The sequence below is a fragment of the Eleutherodactylus coqui genome, chromosome 4 (genome assembly GCF_035609145.1).
Source record: "Eleutherodactylus coqui strain aEleCoq1 chromosome 4, aEleCoq1.hap1, whole genome shotgun sequence".
Lineage (NCBI taxonomy): Eukaryota > Metazoa > Chordata > Amphibia > Anura > Eleutherodactylidae > Eleutherodactylus > Eleutherodactylus coqui.
In genome coordinates, this window is record NC_089840.1 from 234,640,878 (window position 1) to 234,666,970 (window position 26,093).

Consider the following 26,093-nt stretch of genomic DNA (forward strand, 5'->3'; position numbering starts at 1 on the left):
CAGGGGAAAGAAGTGAGGGAAAGACTGTGAACATTCACTGCCACCTCCTGTACCTACACCATTTCCCTTGCCTTCACCTCTATACAACATTTGCATGCCTGTCCCCAAATTGTTGCCTCGCTCTTCATGTCTTCTAAACACTATAGGACTCCTTTCACGCAACAGAATATGAAGCAGACTGTACTTTCTTGGTCCTAATACAGGGTTGGTTTCCTACAGTCAGTCTTCGAAGTATAACTATAGGCTACACATTAAGACTCTGTTCTATAATTTATCAGAGATCTACATCTGTTCCTGCAATGGTTGGCAAGTTCAAGCTATAACAGATACCGACTGGCATTGAAATGTCTTGTTAATTTGTTTACTAGCTGGAATGAATGCAAACTCAAGTCATAGCGTCTATAAAAAGATCTCAGTCAGGGGCCATTTAACTCCATTTAATCATGCACTGTCTTCAAAGCTGAATAAAGAAGCTATTTATTACATGGAGCGGATCCATGGAGCTATATTACTCTGAACTGCTTCTATTCTTACCCATTAAATGTCAGACACCACGCCACAGAAAGACCAGGACCAGAAATAAGTCCAGCATTTCAACATTTATTCTCTCACTACGAGAAAGGTACTTCATTGCTTGGACAAAGGCCATTTGGACAACCCATCAACCCATCAATTTTACATGATTTATTTGGTCAATCACCTATGAGAATTTCAATATCTAACTAAATATATCATTTGCTTAACAATGGCACTCAGCTTCCCTTATTTAAGGGGCTGTTCACTTTGCATAGTCCTTTTTTTCTTAGAAGGATCCCACCAAACAATAAGTTGATCACAGGGTTTCCTTATGGGGGAAAACCACAGAGATCAGCTGTCATCTGTAAGGAAAGTCTTATGAGTTTCTAAGGGTGGTTTCACTTCTGTATTGGAACCTCTGTTTAGAGGTTCCGTTGCAGATCTGGCACAGAAAAATGGAAGAAAGAGTGAGCAGCTGAGTGATAAGCGAACAGACCCCATTATAGTCAATAGGGTCCGTTCAGCTCTGTTTCGTTCCGTCCTAAGTCGAAGCTGTTTGGCCACAAGGATTCCACTTTCCTCTTCCTCAAATTGAGCAGGAAAGTGGAAACCCAAGCCCAGATGTGAAACCACCCTAATGGAGTAATTAACCAGAGCCAGCATGGGTTTGTAACAAACAAGTCATGCCAGACGAATCTAATTTCCTTCTATGACTGAATCACCGACTGGGTTAGTCAGGGAAATGTGGTGGATATAGTATATCTTGACTTTGGTAAAGCATTTGACAAAGAATCTCATACCATACTTATTGAAAAAAATGACCAAATATGGGATTGACAAGACAACTGTTAGGTGGATTCACAACTGGCTGAGTGATCATACTCAAAGACTGGTCAAAAATGGCTGCAAATTCAAGTGGAAGATTGTAGCAAGTGGGGTACCACAAGGCTCTGTCCTAGGCGCAGCGTTGCTCAACATTTTTATAAATGATGTGGAGGAGGGAATTAATGGGAAACTGATCAAATTTGCCGACGACACAAGCTGGAAGGAATAGCTAACACTAGGGAAGAGAGAGGATTCAAAAAGATCTAGAAAAGCTTGAACATTGGGTGGTGACTAACAGAATGGTATATAACAAGGAGAAATGCGAAGTCCTACATCTGGGCAAGAAAAATGAAAAATACATTTACAGGATGGGAGGAATTGGGCTAAGCAGCAGCACATGTAAAAAAGACTTGGGTATACTAATAGATCATAGACTGAACACGAGTCAAGAATGTGATGCAGCAGCCAAAGAGGCAAACACAATTCTGGTATGTATTAAGGGAAGCATAGAGTCTAGATCACATGAGGTCATTATCCCCCTCTACTCTTCCTTAGTTAGACCTCATCTGAAATACTGTGTCCAGTTCTTGGCACCCCACTTTAAAAAAGACATAGACAAACTGGAACAAGTTCAGAGAAGAGCTACCAGGATGGTGAGCGGTCTGCAAATCATGTCCTATGAGGGACGGTTAAAGGATCTGGGAATGTTTAGCTTGTAAAAAAGAAGGCTGAGAGGAGACTTAATAGCGGTCTACAAATATCTGAAGGGCTGTCACAGTCATTTGGAAATACTAGCAGCAATGGGATGAAACTGAAAGGGAGGAGACACAAATTAGATATTAGAAAAAAACTTTGACAGTGAGGGAGATCAATGAGTGGAACAGGTTACCACGGGAGGTGGCGAGTTCTCCTTCAATGGTAGTGTTCAAACAAAGGCTGGACAAATATCTGTCTGGGATGATTTAGTGAATCCTGCACTGAGCAGGGGGATGGACCAGATGACCCTGGAGGTCCCTTCCAACTCTACCATTCTATGATTCTATAACTGCTTTTGGCTTCATGGGTGAAGCCTCCATGACGTGTTCTCTCTCTGTTCCCCATCTGAGGCACAAACTGTAAGCATTATAGTTGAGTCGTTTAGAAGATGAGACTCCCTTGTGGTCATTAAATCAGGATGCGATGACATTTGATTAATGGATACATTCAGCAGGACATCATTTGGAGCAGAAGGGATCGCACAGCAAAATGGCTGCAATCATTGTTACATGGCCTATTAGACTTGTCATTTACAGTAGGTCAAATATTCTTTTGTCACCGGACTTAGGCTTTAATTATTGTTCTGCTTTTAATTGTTAAAGAAACGCTAAATATAGAAAATTTACAAAAGATGAAAAAAAAAATTAAAAATGTATCCCTCCCTTATTCTCCTTTTTTAATTTACTCCTATTTTGGCGCACAATCCAATTAAAACCGAGAAATACTGTATTGAAAGAAATATTATCTGTGTCCCAGGAGATCAGCCAACCTCCTTTTCTTGTATCTGGATGCAACCAACTTTCTGCAGCAGGAGCCTCCCCCCTCTGCCTTGTCTGCAGCAGGACACAAGGATTGCTACGCCTTGCCCCTTGACTAAGTGCTACCCACTCAGCTATTCAGCAGATGAAAATGAAAGAGATCAGCAAACAATGAACCCCTGTCTTCTCTGCAGAATTTCTACAAGACTGTTTGTCAGTCTGCAGGATTTTTTTTTAAGCATGTAACTGAAACAAATGGCATGGGCGACCTTATTTCCTTCGTGGGCGACCTTATTTCCTTCGTGGGTGACCTTATTTCCTGTTTACATCTATCATCCATGTCTACGTTTTGTATTCCTTTAAGGAAATGTTTCTTGTAACAAGACGAAATAAAGGAATTCCAGTTTATGTAATGCTGGGATCTATTCATAAAGTTGAATTACATGGGAAATGTTTTTGTGAAAGTGATAAATCACAAGGAATTCCACTTTATGAATAGATGACAGCGTTACATAAAATGGGTTGGTAAAGTACAATTTAGGTTTTACCTAGAACTTGAATTGTTGGTATTCTATATCAAAAACAATGTAACTGAATGCATGAAATGTTTGCTGCTTTGTGTGTATGTACTATGATGTAAGCGGCGGAGCATTGCCCATTCACATTCTTCAGTCCTTTTAATACAATCATTAATAAATGTCAAAAAGACCCAATTCTAAAGTAAAATGTGTGTTTTTGCAGATAATCCCTGCAATATAAATTATTTTCTGGTCATTGGAAACATCTGTTCTCACCAGTGTCTACACTCACAAACAGCGAGAATGCAATGCTTTAAATGAGAAGACAAAGGCTCGGCAGCTGAGGGTCGGCCGGGGAAGATAAACATGTACCTTTTGTTGGCATTTAAGTGGTTTCTAAGAGACAGGCTCCCACCACCTTTGTCACTGTGAAACGCACACTTGGACGGCGGTTTCCATGGCTATGCACGTACACGATGAGATTGAGATTTTCATCCCTTCCATCCAGCGCTCTAAATTTTCCACAGTCGTTCTCCAGAGCCATGTGCTTGGTCTATGTGAAAGGGGCCTTCAATATTCATGCCTGCAGCATCTGCTGCCCTGGGCTCACAGGTGCAAACTCAATTTTACATACTGTTTACTTACTAATCCCTTCGGATTTTTTAATGTTTTTGGCACAACATTTGCTTTACTTATATAAGAGCATGCAGTGGCTAACGCTCATCATATTAATGTGGCAAAAAAATGGGTAGGTGACAGGGGCACCCCTACCATGAGGTAACCTGAGGCTGCTATATCGGCTGCAGTACCTCAGAGGGGCGAAGTCAGGTTGCCACCCAGCCAGTAATCAAAGCTGGTATTTATTTTTTACTGGCCATATTAATGACTGGTAAAAAATAATTGCCTCCAGTTTGGAGGCAGCTGCTGAGATCAGTCTGTGACCCCTCACCTCTCCTTCCAGCATTTGCATTCCTGCATGCAGTGTAGATGCCAGGCAGAGAACTCCAGGGTCACAGTTTTGGACCGTAGCTACAGATAGAGTGAGTTAAATGCTTGTGTTGGGTTGCTGGCTGCTGGAGTTACACTATGGGTCACTATTACTCCAGGGGCCATTAGCAGGGTCACTATTACTACTGGGGCCAATAAGGGGGGGGGGGTTACTATTACTATTGGGGTCACTAAGGAGGGCACTTACTATTGGGGCCACCATTACTCTGTGACTTCAGACCAGTCTCAATGGTTCAAATATGTGTTGGGTACCTTCTACATTGACGTTTTCAATGCCTGTAAATTAGTGGGGTCTTTTTTGCGGAAAGGGGGATGTGATATTTTACACTTCACCTCAGGCAGCACAAAGGTTTGGGGCACCAAGCCAGGTGAATACTGTCAGACACAACTGGAGACCTTCATACTGTCTTAAAAGTGGTGACATTCTTCTATAGGTTTGGTTCCCAGGTCAGGGGGTAATTCAGAAAGCAATAACAAGGCCTATCCATTTTACAGTAGCGCTAGCAAACCCAAAGACTCTTGGGCACGGGGACAAGGCAATGAATACTGTCTTTACCTGTTCCTAGATCATGCTTCTTTGAAGTAAAAATTAAGATCCCCTAAGTGTATCAAAAATTTTCATGGGACTATTTGCATCTAGACAGTATGGAGGCCCAGTGGTTGCCTTGCAACACTTGGGTCCTAGGTTTGAATTCAATCAAGGACAACATCTATATGAAGTTTGTGGGGGTTTCTTCTACATTCATTGCTTTTTTCCCACAAACTAAGAACATACAGATAGGTTAGTGTGTCTGAGATGGGGAAACTGGATTGTGAGCCCTTTTGGGACAGTGGCTGATCTGAATAGCAAAAATCTGTACAGAGCTGTAGCATATATTGGCACTATGTAAGAAACATACTTGCTTGAATTTATATTGTTTGATTTAAATTTAAAGGGGTTTTCCAAGACATTTTAAAATTTGGCAAGAAACAGATATGCATATAAATGGAAAAAGAAACAAAAACATACTTGCCTTTTAAATGTCCTACAGGTCTAGCACCACGCTCATGTAGAGGTCACATACCGTTTATGCACACATGACCACTGAAGGCAATAATTGCTGGCAGCAGTCATGTGAATGATGACCGGCATATGACCGCTGCAAGAGCTTCTTAAACCGAAGCAGCAGGGCATTTAAAAAGTGAGAATGTTTATTTTTTTTCTTTATTCTATACCCTTACCAGTTCCCTGCTAAATTTTAAAATGGTGAAAAACCCTTATAATTAAAACCGATTATCCATTATCTCTGGCTGAGTTAAGTGAAGCAAACCTGGATGAAGGCGCACAAAGTCCCAAAGTTTCCTTACAGCAGAGCTGTAGGACCTCCTGGTGCTTCAATATACTGCTGTATTAAGGAGATAGCCTAGGTGAGAATAAATAGGTAATATATGATATCTGATAGAGCATGTTACCAGATTTCGTTTGTGCGGTGGCCCCAATTATAGTTTTCAATAGCCATTGCAAGAAAGCCATTCAAAGTTTATTTCGGAAGTTTTAAAAACCAAGCAGACTTGGTTAATTTAACCTATCGCCATAATGGAAATTAAATTGTATATTAGATGTAATGGGGAGCATAGAAGTACCAAAACTGAAGCAAATTATGATTGGAGAAACCTATGGCCATTTCGCCTAGTAAAATAGGACTAGTTTATATTGCACTTTTTTCACTATTCGTTAGTATATGGATATTTGGTGGTGAACCTCACCAATACAGGGGTGTACTAGTTCATTTAACAGTTAAGATTATAAGCATTAGAGTCCCAAGTCAGTAAGTCACCTAGCGTTAAATTCCACCAGGTAGGTCAACAGGTTTATATTCACATCTACATTTTTTAATATACAGTGGAAACAATAAGAGTAAGTTCACTAGAGGTGGAATTGATACAGAAAATCCACCCACATTTTCCACAAGAAACTTGCAGGGAGTTGTACAACAAGCTGAAACAAAACGGAGAGAGCCCACACTCCATCTTCTCAACTTGCAAATTCTCTCCTGCCTCCCCACCTGTCCCTCCTGACCCACAAAATAATGTTTTGTCCTAAGTGAATGCTTCAGCCAGTGATTAGCTGCAGCAGTCACATGTCTATATAACACGACCTTGCTAGAGGCAAAGAAATTCGCTAGAGTATCAGAGCTTTACATGGGATTTATTTCTGTATTTAGTAGCTAACAAGATATACTGTACAACATGGAACATATACCAAATAATACTATAATATTATATAAATCATGGGCTGGGGAGGACATGTGTGTTATGTATGTGGAGCGCACTAAAGCACTGCCCCTCAGCATGGACGCAAGATTGTGTTGAAATAAACCCGCAAGCACACTCACATAGTATTTGCAAGGAAACCTGTCCCTACTAATCTGGGGAAGTGGGGGTACCCCTGCCTAAAGCAGGGTAGGCGCCCCAATAGGGACGGCCCCAACCTCATCATCTCGGACCTGGCTAGTTAGGAACCTGTAGAAATGCACCAAATACATGACACATAACTGTTCACACCTATACACAGAACAGGAAGGTTCATTCACCACGTCTGACCACCTGCACAGACCCAAAGAACACACTGTCCACACCAACGCACCAAGCAATGCATACCACACAGAACAGTAACCCCACTCAGAACTCACATGCACGCATCTAGTAAACAATAGCTAGTCCAAGTGTCCTCACACCAAGGGGAAAGAGAGTCAGCCACCATGCTGACATAAAGGGAATAGTGTCAGGAATCACCCATCTGACTATATATGACACCAGACATCTGGAGGCCACACCTGTAAAAAGGGAAGTAAGTGGGGGTCTGCATAAGATGCAGATGAGGACAACAGTTGTCCAGACCGCCCTCAGGGAAGGTGAGAGAGAAAGAGTGGGAATAACACAGAATGAGTAAAATGACCAGTCCTCTAATCAAAGAAGCTGGTATATATGAGAAGCAGACCAGGGTAATTGGCGGGCTGGAAAAACTCCACACCCAGCCAGCTCAAATATCCCACACCTGTGAAGCTGTGCTACTGGAAACCATACAGATCAACCGATCCCAGCAGCACAACCTAACAATGTGCTTGGTACAGACCATATCATCCAAAGCATGTACTTCACTGTAAAACACTGGGAGCTTGAAAATAAGAGGGGAAAATTGGCGCGCTTAATAGGAGACCAAAGAATCTCGAAAAAAGACTTTTATTGGAGCAACTGGTTTTGGCACCACAATGGCACCTTCATCTGGATAATTATATGGTCTGCACAATAAGCCAGATAAAAACACCGATGTGGTGCCAAAATGTATTGCTCCAATAAAATCTGTTTTCAGATTTTTTGGTCTTCTATCAAGAGCGCCAACTCTCCCTTGTTATTTTCAAGCTCCCAGTGAATTCCTACACATGGACCTTCTTTACTGCATTTGAGGTGGCTGCTGCTTCCTTTGACAGGCTTTCTGGTATGTTGTGCTGCTAGCACAACCCCCTCAGGTACCATTATGATAATTTGCTTTGCATTCCTCATCACGACCTTGGTACTCAATGGAGTGCTGTTCTCCTGCACTTTACACTTCCTTGAAAAAGGTTCCATTTAGGGTTTATGGTTGCCTATCAAGGTCATATACCTAATAACGTGATCTAAGAAGGTAATGATGAAGACATCATAAGCTTTTCATATCTGAAGTCACTTACTGCTAAAGGTGGTCACTCCAACCTTTGAAATGGGGCTGCAGGGTTACTTATTACCTTTCTGTTTAGTAAAACTGAAAACTGCCTTTAAAATAAAATTATATGCTGTGAAGCTGCTCAGAGCAATCCAGACTGCTTAGATATGGTTTACGGCCAGCACACGGAGTATAAGAATCTTCTACATAAACAGTTGTCCCAAGGAGATTCCTATTATTTTTGTGAGCATCAAGTAAAGTAATCACATCATTATTCACATACAGCGGGAATAAAGGAGAAGCTGTTTAGCTCACATGCCTGGTACTAATTGCAGAATATAAACGGCAATCCTTGTACTGGCCACAGGAAATGTAGTTATAATTAAGCAGAGATCCTGGGCTTGTCCTGGGAGCACCCCGCTCTCTTTCAGTTTCACTGTTGTGAATAAATGGTCAATATTAGTACTGCAGCCAATTGTTGCCTAAAATCGCCCAAATCGTCCATTTTGGGAAACCTTTCACTCAAATTTGCAACCAGCTTTAGAAGGGATATATCATAATGCTAAAGTGGGCCATACACATACAATGGCTATCAGCCATATGCTCACTTAGCCAACAGCTCTCTCTTGACTGGCCTGTTTAAATTAATGGTCAGCCTGTATTAATAGGGACAGATGATGAGACCTACTTTTGAGTAGAGGAACCCAAGACTCAGGCTAAGATGACTCTTGCTACCTGATAGACCTATGTTAGAGCTACAGATAAATACAGGAAATAGTGGCTTTGGTGCGAGGGATTCCTAAGAGGCTGAAGACTCCAGTCCATGAGGACACCTCATAGTGCACATAGTCAAAAATCAGCTTGGAGAGGGGTGTAGCTGCTACCAGTCAAAAAGCCTGTGTAAATTGTTCAAGTTCTGTGCCTTCATCTTTGGATGTTGTAGCATTACGCTTATTGGACAAGTAAACATGACTTAATCTCTCTTCTTTGATTTGGACTTTATTTTGGGTTACACACTACCACATGTGTAGCTATTTACATCCAGGGAGCAACAACCAATCCAGTGCCCCATAAAATCATCCCACCTTTTATCCAATGTGGAGTTGTTTAGAAGAGTGACACTATATTCAGCCACCAAGGAGGGGAAATAGTACAGTGGCATTGTACCGCCAGTGCCTCACCCATTGTCCCTATTCTGGCAAACTACACAGGGTGGGAACCTAGTCTTGCACCGCAATTGATTAATTCCAGACTACTGTCCTGCTGTCAGGACTCAAACTCAGGACCTCTTGCAGTCCAGTCAGCAGCTCTCCCCCCTGGGCTATTCAGAATTTGGACAGTTCCTTGCTGAAACCCAGCCTTGTTCTATGCTTCTTTGCTCCTGCAAAGTACACTTCCTGGCTCCCTGTCCTGGCTCCAACCTTCTACTAATTAAGACTTCCTATAAAAGCCTGACCCTGCAACTGCGCCAGCACATGATTATTGTGCTCCACCACCTTGATCAAGCTCCTCTTCCTCCTGCTCTTCTGCGATTGCACCGATACCTCCTGCTGCTGACCTCTGGCTTCCATTTGACTACGCTTCCATCTCATCCCATTGTACTGCATACTGTGACTTCCTAATAATGACTCCTGGCTATCTTGACTACTCTCCAGTGACCAGCACGGCTACACCTACATTCCAGCAATGGAGTAACAAGTGCCATCTCAGGCACAAGGGACAACTACTTGCTCTGTATTCTCTATTATTACACCTGTAACAGTGAAGCTCTCTGCTGCTTTCTCAAAAGAAACAAGTGACTCCAGCCATTCTAACAAGCACACAGAGAGCCAGAACATAAACTCCACGCCCTAGTAATATGAAAGGAGAAGCCCCACCCCTTAAATGATGTACGCGGGGAAACGAGCAGCATGCTTCCGACTGCTTAGTGCCATGCCACCACAGTACACCCCTAGCACTACACATCCCCTAAGAATCCTTACAATGTTTTTGCATTGAAGGTATATTTTCACTCATTAATTCTAGCTATACTTCTAAGAACCTTAAAACCAACCCTCGGTCCTATGACTGGAGGGGGTATATTATCTGCAGTTATTGTTCTCTGCCACCTCTCCAATATATTGATCTGTTAGACTATGATTGCATTATATCTATTCTCTGATTTGTCCAGAGCTGCTCATGTGATCAGCCATGACCAATCAGAGAGTGTGCAGCCATCTGGGATGGCTGAAAAAAAGGCCCGGAACCAGTGGATCAGGGGGGCAACAGAGAAGAACAATTGCAGGTAATATACCCTCTTACCTTTCATGTTCCCGAACAGAATTTTATTCTGCAACTGGAGGGTCGCTTTAAGTGATTAGCAGTTGCTCCAATATCCCAGAATTTGTGGTTTCATAATTAATTAATTTACTTGTGGAGATTGTCCTTTTGGGTTTTACAGAAAGTCTTATTATAATCAGGGTTCGGTTTGGATTATCTTTTGTTGCTATCACAAACTATAACAGACTACCAAATTTTTCCATAGACGGATATTACCAGAATAACAAGTTATCTGCTATCCTTTAACTTGCTGATCAGTAAGGGTCTCACCGCTGAGGCCCCCGCCAATCTTAAGAACAGGACTCCCGTGCCCCATTCTTCTGTTCCTCCAGGGGCTGCTTCTTCTGGAATATCAGCTGTCTCATTGAAAGTGAATACAGCGCTAACCGCGCATGCTCGGCCAGCACTCCGTTCACAGTGATGTCACTGCTGGAGAAGAAGCAGCCCCTTGTGGGACAGGAGAACGGGGCACAGGAGTCCTGTTCTTGAGATTGGCAGGAATCTCCATTCACTTCAATAGCCTGCAGTACCAACCCAGGCCACAACGCAATATACAGAGCTGTCCGCTTCCTGCAACAAAACAGCTAGAAGTAGGAGAACCCCTTTAAGTTAGGTCACATGTGTAAGTATCCAGAAATCGTACGGTTCCAGGTACCCATTAAAACCATCTAACTATCAAGGTTCACAATTTCCCATTAATTCTAAGAAAAAATACAATTAACTTTTATTGTCCTGTTGTGAGATAGAAATTAGATCCCTGAAATGTCCGAAAATCTTTCTACTATCAGCGACCTAATCAAATGGAACAACATAACACTTTTAATAAAATTAAATACAAAAAAGAAAGGCCCGAAATATAATGCTGTTCACATTAAACAGATTGTAAATGTAATCTGGTTTCCAATAAATGATTCTGTTGAGCACTTTATGCCATTTTTACGAGGCAGAGTCCTGTGCATTTGCCAGAGCAGAATGTGTAATCATTATAGCAGTGATTCCAAGGATAGTTCTAGGGAGAGCAGATTACTGCGGCCCAACTATTGCCAGGGACTCCTCCCAGGAACACAATATCAGGACTGTTCTGGGAAAAATGAGTATTATTATGATGGGGGCCTAAAATCACCTCTATAAGAGATGCAGAGATACCAAAATCCAGATTAAGGTCCGCGAAGGTCATCGGACAAGGGATTGAAGGAGATTTTGAGTACTTTCATACAGTCCATTAGTCATACGAATAAGACTGGCAGTCTCTGTAAACATGGCACCCAACAGGGTACCGAGCGAGAAGCCGCTCATTAGTTGCTAGTCATTCCATTTCCATAAAACAGGACAACTAGTGAGCAACTTCTTGCATGGTATAAACAGGCAGTCGTTCATCTTTGAATGACTGCCTGTTTGCAGTGAATAGAGTCAGGCGGGCGGCTGGAAGAGATCTCCAGTGGGCGGCTGGAAGAGATCTCTGGTGTGTTCTGCCTCGATTCACTGAACACTATATTGCTTCTGTGTAGTTGTTGTGACAGCTGTTGAGCACTTAGGCGTCCAACAGTAGTTCCATCTAAAACCACCCTTACTAAGCTATATGGTCCAGTATTTTCAAGAAACTGGCAAATATGCATTGTCAGATTTATGTGTGTTATACAAAAAGTTTTTTTGCCTTACTGTACTAGGGGTGTGGCTTAGTAGAAATGGGGCATGGCTTAAAATTTGCCAAAATTGTGGTGCAAAAGATGGGTCTAAAGTAAACCAACCACGAGTAGGGATGAAGTTAAACAAATGTGTTTGAAGATACAAAAAGTTTATAATGCAGCATGAGAAAGTTGGCGCATCTAGTCTGACTGTAAGCTGTCTAAAATTAAGACGATATTAATAAATCTGTTCCACTGTGTGGTGTCCCCTCTCTATAAACAAATTAAGGCTGACTCAGGAAAACCAGGCCGCAGGTGAGAGATAAAAATGATGCAGTTACATTATATTAAACTACTATCGTACTTACATGTTAAGCTGCATGCAGTAGTATAATCGTAACATGAATAACAGTGCCACAAAAGTACTGCCAAATGCCACCACAGTGCCAAAATAACACCGCTATATTATGTCCAATTAAAATTCTGATATGGGCACTAATAATACCATCATACAGGGCCGAAGTAACAATACTGCCTAGTTGTAGATTTTCAAGCCAAACATCCAAGACTGGTAGTTAGACCCAGCTGTTACTCATTCTGACAAGGGTTGTGGAATCAGTCCCCAATGCAATTTCCCCTTTTTACCTTCCTATAACTCGACCTGGAAATACCTTTTACTTAAAGACGGGAAGAAAATTAGGTTATGTAGCTCTGATTTTGTATGCAGCTCTGGGAAATGACAGAAAAGATCCAAATGGTCGTTTGCATGAGGGCAACTTTCCACAGCTACAAGGGGATAAAAGTATAGCAATAAATTGACCAGAACTCACCCCTCTTCTTGAAGTTGTAGAGAAGTGTAAGAAGGGAGCCCAAGTTTAAGTTGGTGCTGTAATGAACTCTGTTACGGTTCTTATAGTTATGTAATCAGGATGGTATAAGGCGACCTCTACTGGCAGTTTGTGTATTTCTCTATGGAGTGTTGTATGTGACTTCCCATTGGCTGCAGAGGTCAAGTGGGAGATCTGGAGGACTTGAGGTCATTGAGAGCTGCAAGCTATAGAGTATTTCCAGTGGTACTGAATCTCAAAAGAAACTGCATTGCTGGGTGAGAGAGCTTCCAAAGGAGTGAGCAGTCAGTTAGTGGATCCATGTGAGACGTGTCCTAGAGAATCTGTGCTTGTTAGAGAGGGACAGTTGAACAAGAAAGGAGGCAGTCAGTTCTTGACAAGTGCAGTTCCATAATGCGCCAGAACCAACAACGCTGAGAGAACAAATTGCAGGGACTACAGCTAGAGAGACTGCTACAAAGGATTCACATTGTTATGCAGCTCTGTTAATTGGGGTACCCCCAACAGACGTCCAAAAAGAAGTCACCTACATTATGTTACTGAACACTCTGGAGATACGTAAGTGAGGTGGACCCTCAGGAAAAAGTCCAACGTGTGCACACGGGTAGTGACTTAAAAGAAGTCCTGTCCGTTATAATATGCGAGCTCAAGCTAACACCAGTAAAACAGATATTGATCCAGTTATGGACAAGTTATTAGGCCACATCTGTGTTATTTCCAGACTGTGTGTAGGCGACCGTCATTACTGTGTTGAAACATATGGCAGTGCTACCACGTACTCTACAGTTAAAATGTGTTGTTGATCTTTGGGATTTATAAAAGCTTGTTGCTGTAGCCCGACTCACGTTAGAGTTAGGCAAACTCTTAGAGTTACTTAGGTTTGTCTTACGTGTCTGAATAACCACATATTGCTTTTCTATTAACAGAGGCTTCTACTGCGAATTTTATTTGTTAAAAAAATACATACATATTTTTGTAAGCCCGGTGTCCGCATCGTACCCTGACCCCCTGTGTCGCCTGCCCCTATCGCGACAGTAAGATGCATGCTACTTACATAGGCAACACTCTCCAATGGAAGAGATTTAGTATTGCTGTGTTAAATGTAGTCAATAGAGATGAGCGAGCGTACTCGGTTCGGGTGTTTTTGCACTCGAGCACCGCTTTTTCCGAGTAACTGACTACTCGGACGAAAAGATTCGGGGGGCGCCGAGGGGCGGCGTGGTGGAGTGGGGGGTAGCAGTGGGGAACAGGGGGGAGCTCTCTCCCCCCCCCCACTCCCCTCTGCAACCCCCCGCCCCCCAGCGCCCCCCGAATCTTTTCATCCGAGTAGTCAGTTACTCGGAAAAAGCGGTGCTCGAGTGCAAAAACACCCGAACCGAGTACGTTCGCTCATCTCTAGTAGTCAACTCAAAACTAGACCAGAGAGGGAGAAGCTGCACCAAGTTTATTACACTGGCTCACACTGTGAACTATACACTTCTCAACACTGAAATTGTAACACCAAGAAGGAAAGGTTGTGGAATTATGGAAATCATGGGATCGATAGACATGCTAATGATATGCAAATGATAAAAAAATAGAAACAAAATATTCAAAACACCTTGATTTACTCATTATCGAGTATGAGTGCTACATGTAGAAATACACATACTTACAAGCCTTAGTATGCTATTAGTGAGGTTATTAATGGTTCTCTGAGGAATGTTTTGCCACGCTGAATGCACATGGGCACGAAATCAAGATGCACTGCAGACGGCTCCCATTTCAATTACGCCCAATGACATCTCAGATGCTTTATGGTAGACAATCCAGAGATGCTGCCGACCATGGTAGCACGTTTAGATCATGGAGGCTTCTCATAGTTGCATGCAGCCCGATGCTGTGTTGAAAAATGGTTCTTGGGACACTTCGGAGAAATGGCCGTCCTACTGGTTCCATGACCAAATCAATGTAACACTAAGCCATTAGTGTAACTGGAATGAATACTAGTGTGGTCCGGCTACTGTACATTATGCAACTCCACACCAAAATCCAGGGAGTAGGACCAATATAATGTTCCTCCTGAAGGCCTCTTCATGGCGTTGCCCATGTGCTTTCCAGACTAATATCTGGCTATCAAGACAAAAGCGAGACTCGTCGCTGAAAAGGCTAGACCTCCATTTCCGCTTCCATTGCCATCTTGCTCTACACCATGATAGCCTTTAAGAACAGTAGCATGAGGTCAATGGAATCTTAAGACTTGTCCTTCTTGGTGTTGCAATTTCAACACTGAAGAGTGTATTTGGTGCATCTTACTAGATGTGTTGTACCTTTATCTCTTCTTTATGATACCACTTGGTTGGCTTACTTTAGACCAATATTTTGTTCCAAAACTTCGGCATAGTGTAATTTCTTCTAAGCTGTGCCCCCTTTTCTAGATACTTTTCAAAATGGCCTAGTATAAAATACATAATAAATCTGAAACAATTCCAGTTTTTGTGGCATAGGGTAGGCCACATGTAGCTTAGTAAATCTCCCTCAATATGTATGCTATGTGGTATGAGGGTGTGTTATGCCACGTGCCACTGCTGTGTAGGCACAATGTAATATACGACATGTTATGGAGCTCGGGATAATATTTTTGTTTTAGATAAAATATAGAACGCCCTACAGTAACCGATATGTTTAGTCAACACAGAAAATAGTTGATTGTACCTAGAACATGTGGACCATCGGACTCATATCGTGTACTGGTTGGGGACAACATTTTAGGTGAATGTTTATAGCAAACAAACATTTGAGATTGGATAAGATGAAAACAAACTAACAGAAGGGATAAGGCAGTGGGAGGATGGCTTTTACTATTTGCTTTACTCTGCTTATTTGCTGATTATATGTGTTATAAGCTTCGGTACATCCATTGTTTGATTTACTGTAAACATAAAGGCAACGAGATAGGTTCACGAATAGTTAACTCATAACTAGAGATGAGCGAGCACCAAAATGCTCGGGTGCTCGTTACTCGAGTCGAACTTTCAGTGATGCCCGAGAGTTCGTTTCGAGTAAAGTCAATTGAAGTCAATGGGCGACTCGAGCATTTTTGTATATGACTGGTGCTCCGCTAAGGTTTTCATTTGTGAAAATCTTAGCAAATCACCAAAGTCATGTAAAAAAAACAGAAATGGATAGGGCAGGCGAGGAGCAACATGCAGGGCTGCATTTCGGGCTCCGAGGTCTCACTATTAAGCCACAATAGTGGCAAAAGTGAGACCCCCCCACCCCCACACTGTCAGCATAACGATCGTTCTCCTCTGCCACAGCTGTAACAGCTGTGGCAGAGAAGAACGATGTTAGCCCATTGAATTCAATGGAGCTGGCAATACAGCCGGCTCCATTGAAAGCAATGGGCTGCCGGTGAGTGGGGGATGAATTTTCGGGAAGGGCTTAAAAATATAAGCCCTTACCTGAAAAAGAAAGATTTTAGTGTAAAAAAGAATAAAAATGCAGGCATTCTCTTCAATGGAGCTGCTGCTGCTGCCGGCGACTCCATTGAAGACAATGGTCCGCTGGCACACCTGAATTCTTTTTCAGGGAAGGACTTTACATATAAGCCAATCCCTGGAAATGAATGAAAAGTGATGTAAAAACAAAAAAAATAGATACTCCCCTCCCTTCAGCTGCAGGGGCACAGCCGCATGTTCTCCTGCTGTCCCCTGCACTGTGGTGCTGAACTGCTGTCATTCAGCTGAGAGCTGCGCTGAGGCAATCAGAGGCAACACTCACTCACCCATTCATGAATTCATGAATGGGTGTGAGTGAGATTTGCCTCTGATTGGCTCAGCGCTGAGCCAATCAGGGGCATGTCTGACTCACACCCCCTTCACACCCACTGCAGGCCAGCTGCGCTGAACTCCCTCTGCCGGGACAAGGTGAGTATATATATATTTTTTATTTTTACACATTTCTGGATGAATTGCAGGGAAGGGCTTATATATTTAAGCCCTTCCTGACAATTCATCCCGCGAGCGCCGGCAGCCCATTGCTTTCAATCGAGCCGGCTGTATTGCTGGCTCCATTAAATTCAATGGGCTAACATTGTTCTGCCGGGACAAGGTGAGTATATATTTTTTTTATTTTTACACATTTCTGGATGAATTGCAGGGAAGGGCTTATATATTTAAGCCCTTCCCGACAATTCATCCCGCAATCGCCGGCAGCCCATTGCTTTCAATCGAGCCGGCTGTATTGCTGGCTCCATTGAATTCAATGGTCAGTGCTTGTTTAATCGAGACCAGTACCGCGTGGTGCTCGTCTCGAGTAGCGAGCATCTCGAGCACCCTAATACTCGAACGAGCATCAAGCTCGGACGAGTATGCTCGCTCATCTCTACTCATAACTGATATAGTTTTATTATATGGCTGAGAGATTTTATTAGATACAATCAAGGAAGAAAATCTGTCTCCGGTTGCCCATACACTTTAAAAGCTGTTGGCTAAACACCCATTCGGCATGCCTGATCTGTCTTTCACCCGACATAATCTGTGAAGGGAGAGGACCCTCAATGCACATGGAATTGTTGAAAGCCTCACCAAAATTCAGTTTTGACAATTTTCCTAATGCGTATGAGGGCCTTAGGTTAATTAAATAAATATAAGATCAATAATAATTGATGAGGCTTAGATGAGGCTTCATATGAAGCCTCATCTAACAATCCTACCTTGCAAGAAGGCATCTAAGTTTGGAAAAGCTCTTCTTTTGCAGATCTTCATGAAATTATTCTGTAAATACAGTGACTCTTAAAGGATTTTTTCCAGACCTACACAAATTTAATTAAATATTACAAGAAGCCTAAGGCCTTATGCACACGGTTGGGTCGGATTCCGCCTGCGAAATCTCGCAACGGGCGGGAAATTGAAATGTGGCAATGTTGTGGAGGCATTCCTGTGACCCCCTTGTGTGCGGCCGAGCATTATCCTGCTAGAAGATGCCTCTTGGAAGCCGCCATGAGAGGAACACATGTGGCTGCAGGATGTCCTGAACATATCGCTGAGCTGTCATTGTCCCTCCTTCCACAGCAAAGGCAGATCTGAGGTGCTCACTCCTGGATCTCCAGACTTGAACGCAGCCATTGTCAGTGACCAAACTAAACCTGGATATGTTGCTCAAGACAACCCGGTTCCGCCTGTAGCAATCCAGTTTTGTTGTTAACAACACCACTTCAAATGGAGGCGATGGTGGGTGGGTGTTAAAAGCAGTATATGTAATGGGCGCCATGAGACGAAATGTCCTTCAGTCAAGCACCTGGAAATAGTTCTGACAGACACAGGGGCCTGTAACAATGGCACCACCTGTCTCTGGATGGTGGACAACGAAACAGTTGGAGTGTGCCTCACAGGTCCCAACACCTCCTAAGAGTCTGGTCAGAACGGCCCATGTGATGGGCAATTAGTCGATACGACCATCCACATCCATGCATTCCAATAATGCACCACCTCTCAAACATGCTCTACACAAGCAGAAGAAGAGGTCCCTACACACAAGGAACCTCTGAGAGCCTTTCTATAGGCCAAGAGAGGAACCACTTTTAGGACCTCAGGTAGCAAAGCCGTTCATCTAATTACACATCTCTAATCATTTGTATATCCGCCTGAGATGTAACTGCATGCCGAGTTTGGCAGTAAAATAACTCCTTCTAGGGGCTGGATTTTTTTAGTTGAGTGTATATCTACAGCAGTGGTTACAATATGTCTCTATCTTAATATAACTGTAATTCCTTATCTATAGAATACTTCTGATAATATTATATCTTTTACACTAGAACCAACTGTGCACATTTTTCTGGAGACTTTGCAGATAACAAATATTTCTCCATTTGTTCCTTTTGACATTCCAGTTTACAAATGTCCGGCCTTTGAAAAGGAAAGCTTGTTCCAACATAAAATATATGCATTCTGACCTATCAGGCAAGCGTCTCACTGCCAGCTGTAGACTTTTATTTAAACGCCAATTCATGTCTAATTTGGCAGTAAGACTCCAATTTGTGACTCGCTGCCATCACTCCTGACAACAAGAAGTTTAAGAAGCCAGCTCACGTCTGACTTGGCAGTAAAACAGCAGTTCAATCAAATGGAAGCCTGTATTTTCATGCACTGTTTGCTTAAAGATGAAGTCACAGCTCCAGAGGAAAAAAAATACTCATCTTCACTGACAATCATGATGTTGAGCGGATGATTTATGGAATATAGCCAATTCTTTAGCACAGGAATGTACATCAACAATGAACATATGGATGATACAGTTACTGTGCCACTGACGTACATCAGACATGAAGGATATAAAAATTGGCTTCATGAAAATTAGCTTTTTTCATCCAGCGTAACGGTCTCACTTTTTATAAATCCATACAATAAAATTTTAATCAAAAGAAATTAAAGTGACTTTCCAGTTAGGAGCTCAAAATCATGCAAGTCAGTCCTTACAGAGGATGATTACTGGCTATTTATTTCCCCCAGATCTGGCTGCTTGGGTACTTTGTAGCTCAATTCCATTAGGACAAAGCTGTGATCTGTAACAATAGTTCATCTACAATGTGTATAGGGAGTGAGCAGTAGTCTGAGACACACCTCCTGTTTCATCATTGGTTCAGGGAGGCACACCTCCTGTCTCATCATTGGTTCAGGGAGGCCCACCTCCTGTCTCATCATTGGTTCAGGGAGGCCCACCTCCTGTCTCATCATTGGTTCAGGTTGTTGCTCTTTTCCTGCTACTGCTCTTTCACCTCTGATTGGCTAATGTATAAAACACACAAACTGACTAGGAAGTCAGTGCATGCAGAGCTGTTATCCATTACAGCATGGGCAAAAAGATGATAAATAGAGATGAGCGAACGTACTCGTAATGAGTACTTACGCACCCGAGTACCGCCATTTTCGAGTACTTCAGTACTCGGGTGTAAAGATTCGGGGGGCGCCGGGGGGCGGGGAGAGGCGCGGCGGTGCGGGGGGTAGCAGCGGGGAACAGGGGGGAGCCCTCTCTCTCTCCCTCTCCCCCCCACTCCCCACTGCTACCCCCCGTGCCGCCACGGCGCCCCCCGAATCTTTACGCGCGAGTACCGCTGTACTCGAAAATGGCGGTGCTCGGGTGCGCAAGTACTCGTAACGAGTACGTTCGCTCATCTCTAATGATAAAGTTCAGATTACAAAACCACCAGTGAGAAAAAGATGATCAGGTAATCGCTACACATATACTTAAGAAAATGAGACTTAAGGTATCTTTTACATGGGCCGATAGTGATTATTGGTGACTCTCTGCCTGTGTACACCTCCCCCAACAGGGCACTGAGCAAGAATTCGTTTAGTAGTTGCTAGTCATTCTGTTTCAGCTCACTACTAAGTGACTTCTCGCTCAGTGTAAACAGGAGTCGTTCAATATTTGTGGCGACTGCCTGTTTGCATTAATCGGAGGCGGTGCAATCTCCGATGCGCTCCACCTCTATTCTTATAGACTGTCATTCCTGTGTAAAAGCATATGGGTGATAGCCACTGGTACGGCTGTTGGGCGCTTATGGGCCCGACAGTCGTTCCTTGTAAAGTTACCTTAAGTCAGTGGGAAACTGGAGGGTAGATTTAAAGGGGACTAAACAACATATCCAACTTTCGGTGCTGATTAATTTATTAATATATCATTGGATTCAGAGCTTAGATATAGAGTAAATGTGGTGGCCTCTGAAACATAGACCTCTTTCATAAGCCGTCTACGGACATGATAGAGAGGAGTCCCAGCTCTGGACCGCCAAAGCTGAAAGCCCCCAACAGAGCAGCTATGGCGGACCTAGGCTTTCTATGTACTGCAAGGTCGGTCGCTGCTGCAGGGGAAACGTATGGCCAACTGCATGTATACTCAGAGAAACAAACACACACCGCTCTTGGCATGGATGCCTTTGGACCAGCGGGCTCCTCTGATGGCTGATCTCATGGCAGCTGCCAAATGAATGGATATTCTAGGTTTATTTTCAAATGGTATAAGGAAGTATTTATTTTTCATAAGTGACTTGTCACATATCTGGTCGTCGATGAAAAGATTCCTTTTCTATTCCTATTCTTTGTAGTCAGAAGACACTTTGCATGTTCTCCTAAGCTGGTAACGGGGCCTATTGTGTTTGGTTTACGTCTGGCAACCAGCACCATAATATAGTCTTGGCAGAATTGCCTTAGCCTGCAAAGGTTGTAATTGGCTTTTGTGAGTTGCTGGCGGCGGTGCCCTCTGTAGATCTGGTTTTGGCTGCTTTGGGACCAAAGCAGGTGTTCTCAGTGAATAGTGTTCTCACCAATGAGACCCAAGCAACAAAGAACTGTATCTATCTTGGTAACAAAAACTCAAGATGTGACAGAGGGGTGAGAGGGGAGGTACATAAATCATTTCTCAAAGTGATTTCTAACTTTAACCCCTTATTCATTGGACTGGTTCCATTTTCCTAGACTTGGGCTACACTTTTCGGCTGAGTTAGGCTGGCGTCACACAGGCGTATTTGTGCGTGCGATGAGTACAGCGAGTGTGTTCATACTTCCATATTTTGCGCATGTCTTTCGGTTGCGCAAAAAAATGCAGCATGTTTTACATTTATGCGTATTCCTGCACCCATAGGTCCCATTGAAGTCAAAGGGGTGTGCACAAATGCACACGCAATACGCAAGGAGATGTGTGATATGCCGTGTAATTGGGCTGGAATAGGAACACATCTGGAACTCATTAGATGAATTAGACATTTCAATCGGTGCATCTTGCAAATAAATGACTATGCTCTGCGGGAGAAAAAAAAGTACACTAAAATATGCGCATAAGCACAGAAAAAAACAGTGTTCAGTATGCAAAAAAGTTGCGCTGAGGCGTGTGCAATTATACATACGCTCATGTGCCACCAGCCTTAATGTGGTTTCCAAGAAAATATATAGATAAGGAGGCTTCTAGCGGTGCAACTGAAAGACATTTTCAAAGAAACACAGTTTATGGGAAAGAGGATAGCTGGACCCAAAGGCAGAATCGCAATACTCCATAGGCTCAGGTTCCCCCATCTTCCCCTATTCATTGATGACAATCTCCTTCTTAAGTTAGTGCATCAGTTTTATGCAAGTACTGTTCATTTCCATTGCCAACCATTCAGCTTGTGCAATACTATGGACATGCTTCTTGTCTTTCAACCTTAAAGGCCGATTTAGACACAACGATTATCGCTCAAAATTCGCTCAAAAGCCATCTTTTAAACAATAACCGGGGCGTCTAAATGCGCGGCACTGTTTGTGCACTGGTTGTTAATCGGTGATTTCTAGCAAGCTACAAAGCACCGAAGACTGCTGATTTTCTCAACAGGCGGAGCTGATAGTATTCTTTCAGCTGGTATCCCACTGGCAGTACTCAGCGGGACACCAGCTGAAAGCTCCCAGAACAATGCAGCTGTTTGCATATATAAAAAAACAGCTGCATTGTTCTCTGAGCTATCAAGGCAGTATCCCATTCCGCCTGCATTAATTCTTAAGTAGCTAATTAGCTAGAGTCATGCAAACTTGATCACTCAAAAGCTGTCACTCAAACTGTTGTTTGAACAATTTTTGAGCGATTATCTTTCAGTGTAAATGGGCCTTTAGCCTTATCCCAAAGGGCCCATTTACACTGAAAGATAATTGCTCAAAAATCGCTCAAACAAGAGCGATCATCTTTGCAAGTTTGTGTCACAATTTTGAGCGATAATCGTTGTCTAAATGGGCCTTAACCCTGTTTTTCTGTCCTGAACATATGCCTGTACCCCATGCTTTGACTTGTATGGGAACATCTTGACTTTCCCTTATGAAATATGTAAAAATAGTTCCTGTCTGATAGGAATAAACAGTTGTGAGACTCAATTTTATAAAATAAGTACTATCAACGAGAAGAGACCATTTTCGTACAATTTAGGCTCTGATCACATCTACGTCAAGGGCTCCCTCAGCAAATCCATGGAATGTATGGCAAGAATAGTGCAGCAAACTTATAAATGGTGCAACAGCACACTAAGAGTGCCTGAAGTAAGCTGCTACATCATTTATGTGTCCAGTTTGAATTTCAGTCACCTAAAAAGTAATGTGCACCTACGTACATTCATTTCACTCTGTATGTGCTCTCTGATCCCCTTTCCACAAAGTGCAGCATGCAGCACTATTTGGGAAATCAAGACCAATGAAGCTACAATGGAATCCCAGTAGATCATATTATACATTACTGGGGTCCGTTGGGCGTTCTGTGGATCCGCGGGACTATGGATCCAGCACAGCATCATGGCTTCCATTATGAATACATGTGAACAAAGTCTTTCAATAGCACAGGAGGCAAATACAAGGGCCTAACGACCACGAACAACTGATGCAGTTGGGTTTCACAAACTTTAACTTTCCCTGCCACTGTGAAACTATTAGGCTTGAGGAATACTTGTAAACATGACTCTTGTCTTAAGCCATTATTTGTATCGTGGACCTTCTCTGTCTCAATCCAGTTCTTGTACCCTGTGCTGTGACTTTACATGTTGAAAGTTGCAATGAACAGGTTCTTTGATAAGAATGTGCAAGTGTGAGGTTTAACCCTTTGCAATCCAATTCTGGATTCAGGGTTCCCTAGGGGGCTTTCTCTTTCTGCCATTATAAAATGGCGCCCTCTGCTGGCTAGAGCCAGTATTGTGGTATAGGACATGCTGGAGAGGCTCCCGACAACAAAGCGGCCAGTAATCCTCAGTAAGAATACCCTGCCGGACGTCATCCGACATCGGAGCTGTACAGCCTTCAATCAGAATGTCTTCAGACGTCAGATAGTGGATTGGAAAGGGTTAATTGTAACAAATAAGTGATACAAATGCTAACTTGCTTAACCCCTTAAGGACATGGCCTATTTTGAATATAAGGACGCAAGGGTTTTTTGAGATTTTTGATTCCACATTTCCTTCAACATAGCCGGATGAGGGCTTGTTCATTGCATGGAGAGCTGTAGTTTTTATTGGTACCATTTTGTGGTGCACATGATGTAATTTATACCTTTTAATACATTTTTCAAGGTTGGGCAAAGTGGAAAGAAAACTTCAATTCTGCGTCCTTGTTTTTCTTTTTTTTTTAAGTTCTTTAAGTGGTGTAAATGACATGATAACTTTTTTTCTGTATGTTGGTACAATAATACCAAAATTATGTATTTCATTTTTCTACTTTTTTTTATAATAAAAACCCTTTTTGAATTTTTTTTCCCCTTTGCATTGCTGCACTCAGAGACCCATAACTTTTTTATTTTTCCACGGGGGGAGCTATGGAAGGGCTTTTTTGTGAAGTTTTTATTGCTAGTGTTTCGGGGTACATATGACTTTTTTTGATCACTTTTATTGTGTGTTTTGGGAAGCAAAATGAACAAAAAAGCATTTTGGCTCTTTCTTTTGCTTTTTTTTTATAGTGTGTTCAATGAATTGCATGGGTCACTACAGATGCAGGGATACTAAACATATGGATTTCTTATTCATTTTTTTTTAAACAAAAAGGCAACAGTGCGCAAAAAAGTTTTTTTTTAATTTTTCTTACTAGTTTGACTTTCTTCACCTTTTTTTTGTCCCTGTAGGACACTGCAGTACCTCTGTACTGCAATGTATTAGCCGTGTTATTTCACACTAAGGCTACTTCTACCTGGGCTACAAAATTGTGTGATTTTGTAGTAGTGCGATAGCGCTACAAAACGCATGTATGAGAAGTCCATGGTTTCCAATGGGTTCTTTCACACGAGCGATGTTTTGTAGCCTGCGACATTGCTAGAATACAAAATCACAGTATGCTCTATACAGCCGCGAATTGCGATTTTTTTTTTGTAGCCCATGTTTCCCTATGGAGCCTTCCTTTCTGTTGCATCGCATCGCATGAAACGCGATGTGATGCAAAAAACACATACATCGCCTAAAAAGCGCTGTCAGCTTCACCGCATCTTCTCACCGATCCCTTGTCTTCAGGCATCTCTTCCTGGTCAGGGATTTGAAAATCCCCGCCTCCAGGAAGCACTGCCTCTGATTGGCTGAGCACCGCCATAACATACAGGTACGTCTTGTTAAAATAAATGGTAAATCCTTGATCTTTTACATCAGTTGACCTCTGCAGAGCTCTTATATTCTTGAATTGCTACTGAGCTGAGATCAGATCTTCCCATGAGTATCTTTATGTGGACTTCCCCTTTACCTTTAGTAAGACTCAAGTATACAATGTGACAATCTATTAACTATATTTACTATTCTTATCCTTCAATGTCTATTATACTGCTGATCTAGACTCTTCAAATAAACTGGAATTTGCCCCAGATCCAATTGAATATAGAGTTTATTGGCAGCTAATACATTTTAAACCCTCTATACTTTAAGAAGATTATCTTTAAGTGACTGGGTCAATAAGATGGATCTATATTGCTTGTTTTCTGGATCAGATCTTTTTCTTTAAACAGATACTGTAGATTACAATGCTGCTAGAGCTCCTGATTAGAGATGAGCGAGTATACTCGCTAAAGGCAATTGCTCGAGCGAGCATTGCCTTTAGCGAGTGCCTGCCCGCTCGAGACTGAAGGTTCGGGTGCCGGCGTGGGGGAGCGGTGAGTAGCGGCGGGAGCGGGGGGGAGCGGTGAGTAGCGGCTGTCATCAGGAGGGAGCGGGGGGGAGAGAGGGAGAGAGAGATCTCCCCTCCGTTCCGTCCCGCTCTCCCCCGCAGCTCCCTGCCCACTGCCGGCACCCGAACCTTCAGTCTCGAGCGGAGAGATACTCGCTAAAGGCAATGCTCGCTCGAGCAATTGCCTTTAGCGAGTATACTCGCTCATCTCTAGTCCTGATCTTTCCTCCAACTACCCCTCCATGTATCATCTGCTTCCTTTTATTATATCTGACTCTTCCAGGAGATTACAGGAATTGAAAGAATATTGCCGTGTTGTGAAGAGTTCTCAGGCCATTCATATGCCCAGTGGTCTATGAAGTACAGTAAATATGGTGCCTATATGAAGCGCAGTGGCATTTCCTAGGGTTTGTGGTATATATTATGTATCCAATGTTACATACATTGGGACACATTAACTTAGAATGCTGTTTCATGCATGGCTTTAAGTAAACCATGCACTGGGCTCAGACTTACAAATGTCTCTTAAAAGGGGTTTTCCAAGCAATTTCTATTGATGTCCTATCCTCAGGGTAGGTCATCAATAGTTGGTCAGCTAGGGTGCACTGCTTAGGACCC

The 26,093-nt window shown here is 42.7% G+C and overlaps 1 protein-coding gene across 1 annotated transcript in view; it reads right to left on the reverse strand.

The window, feature by feature from the left end:
- Window positions 1-26,093, reverse strand: part of NEURL1 (neuralized E3 ubiquitin protein ligase 1) — a 90,410-nt gene that overhangs the window by 18,925 nt on the left and 45,392 nt on the right. The window lies entirely within an intron of this gene.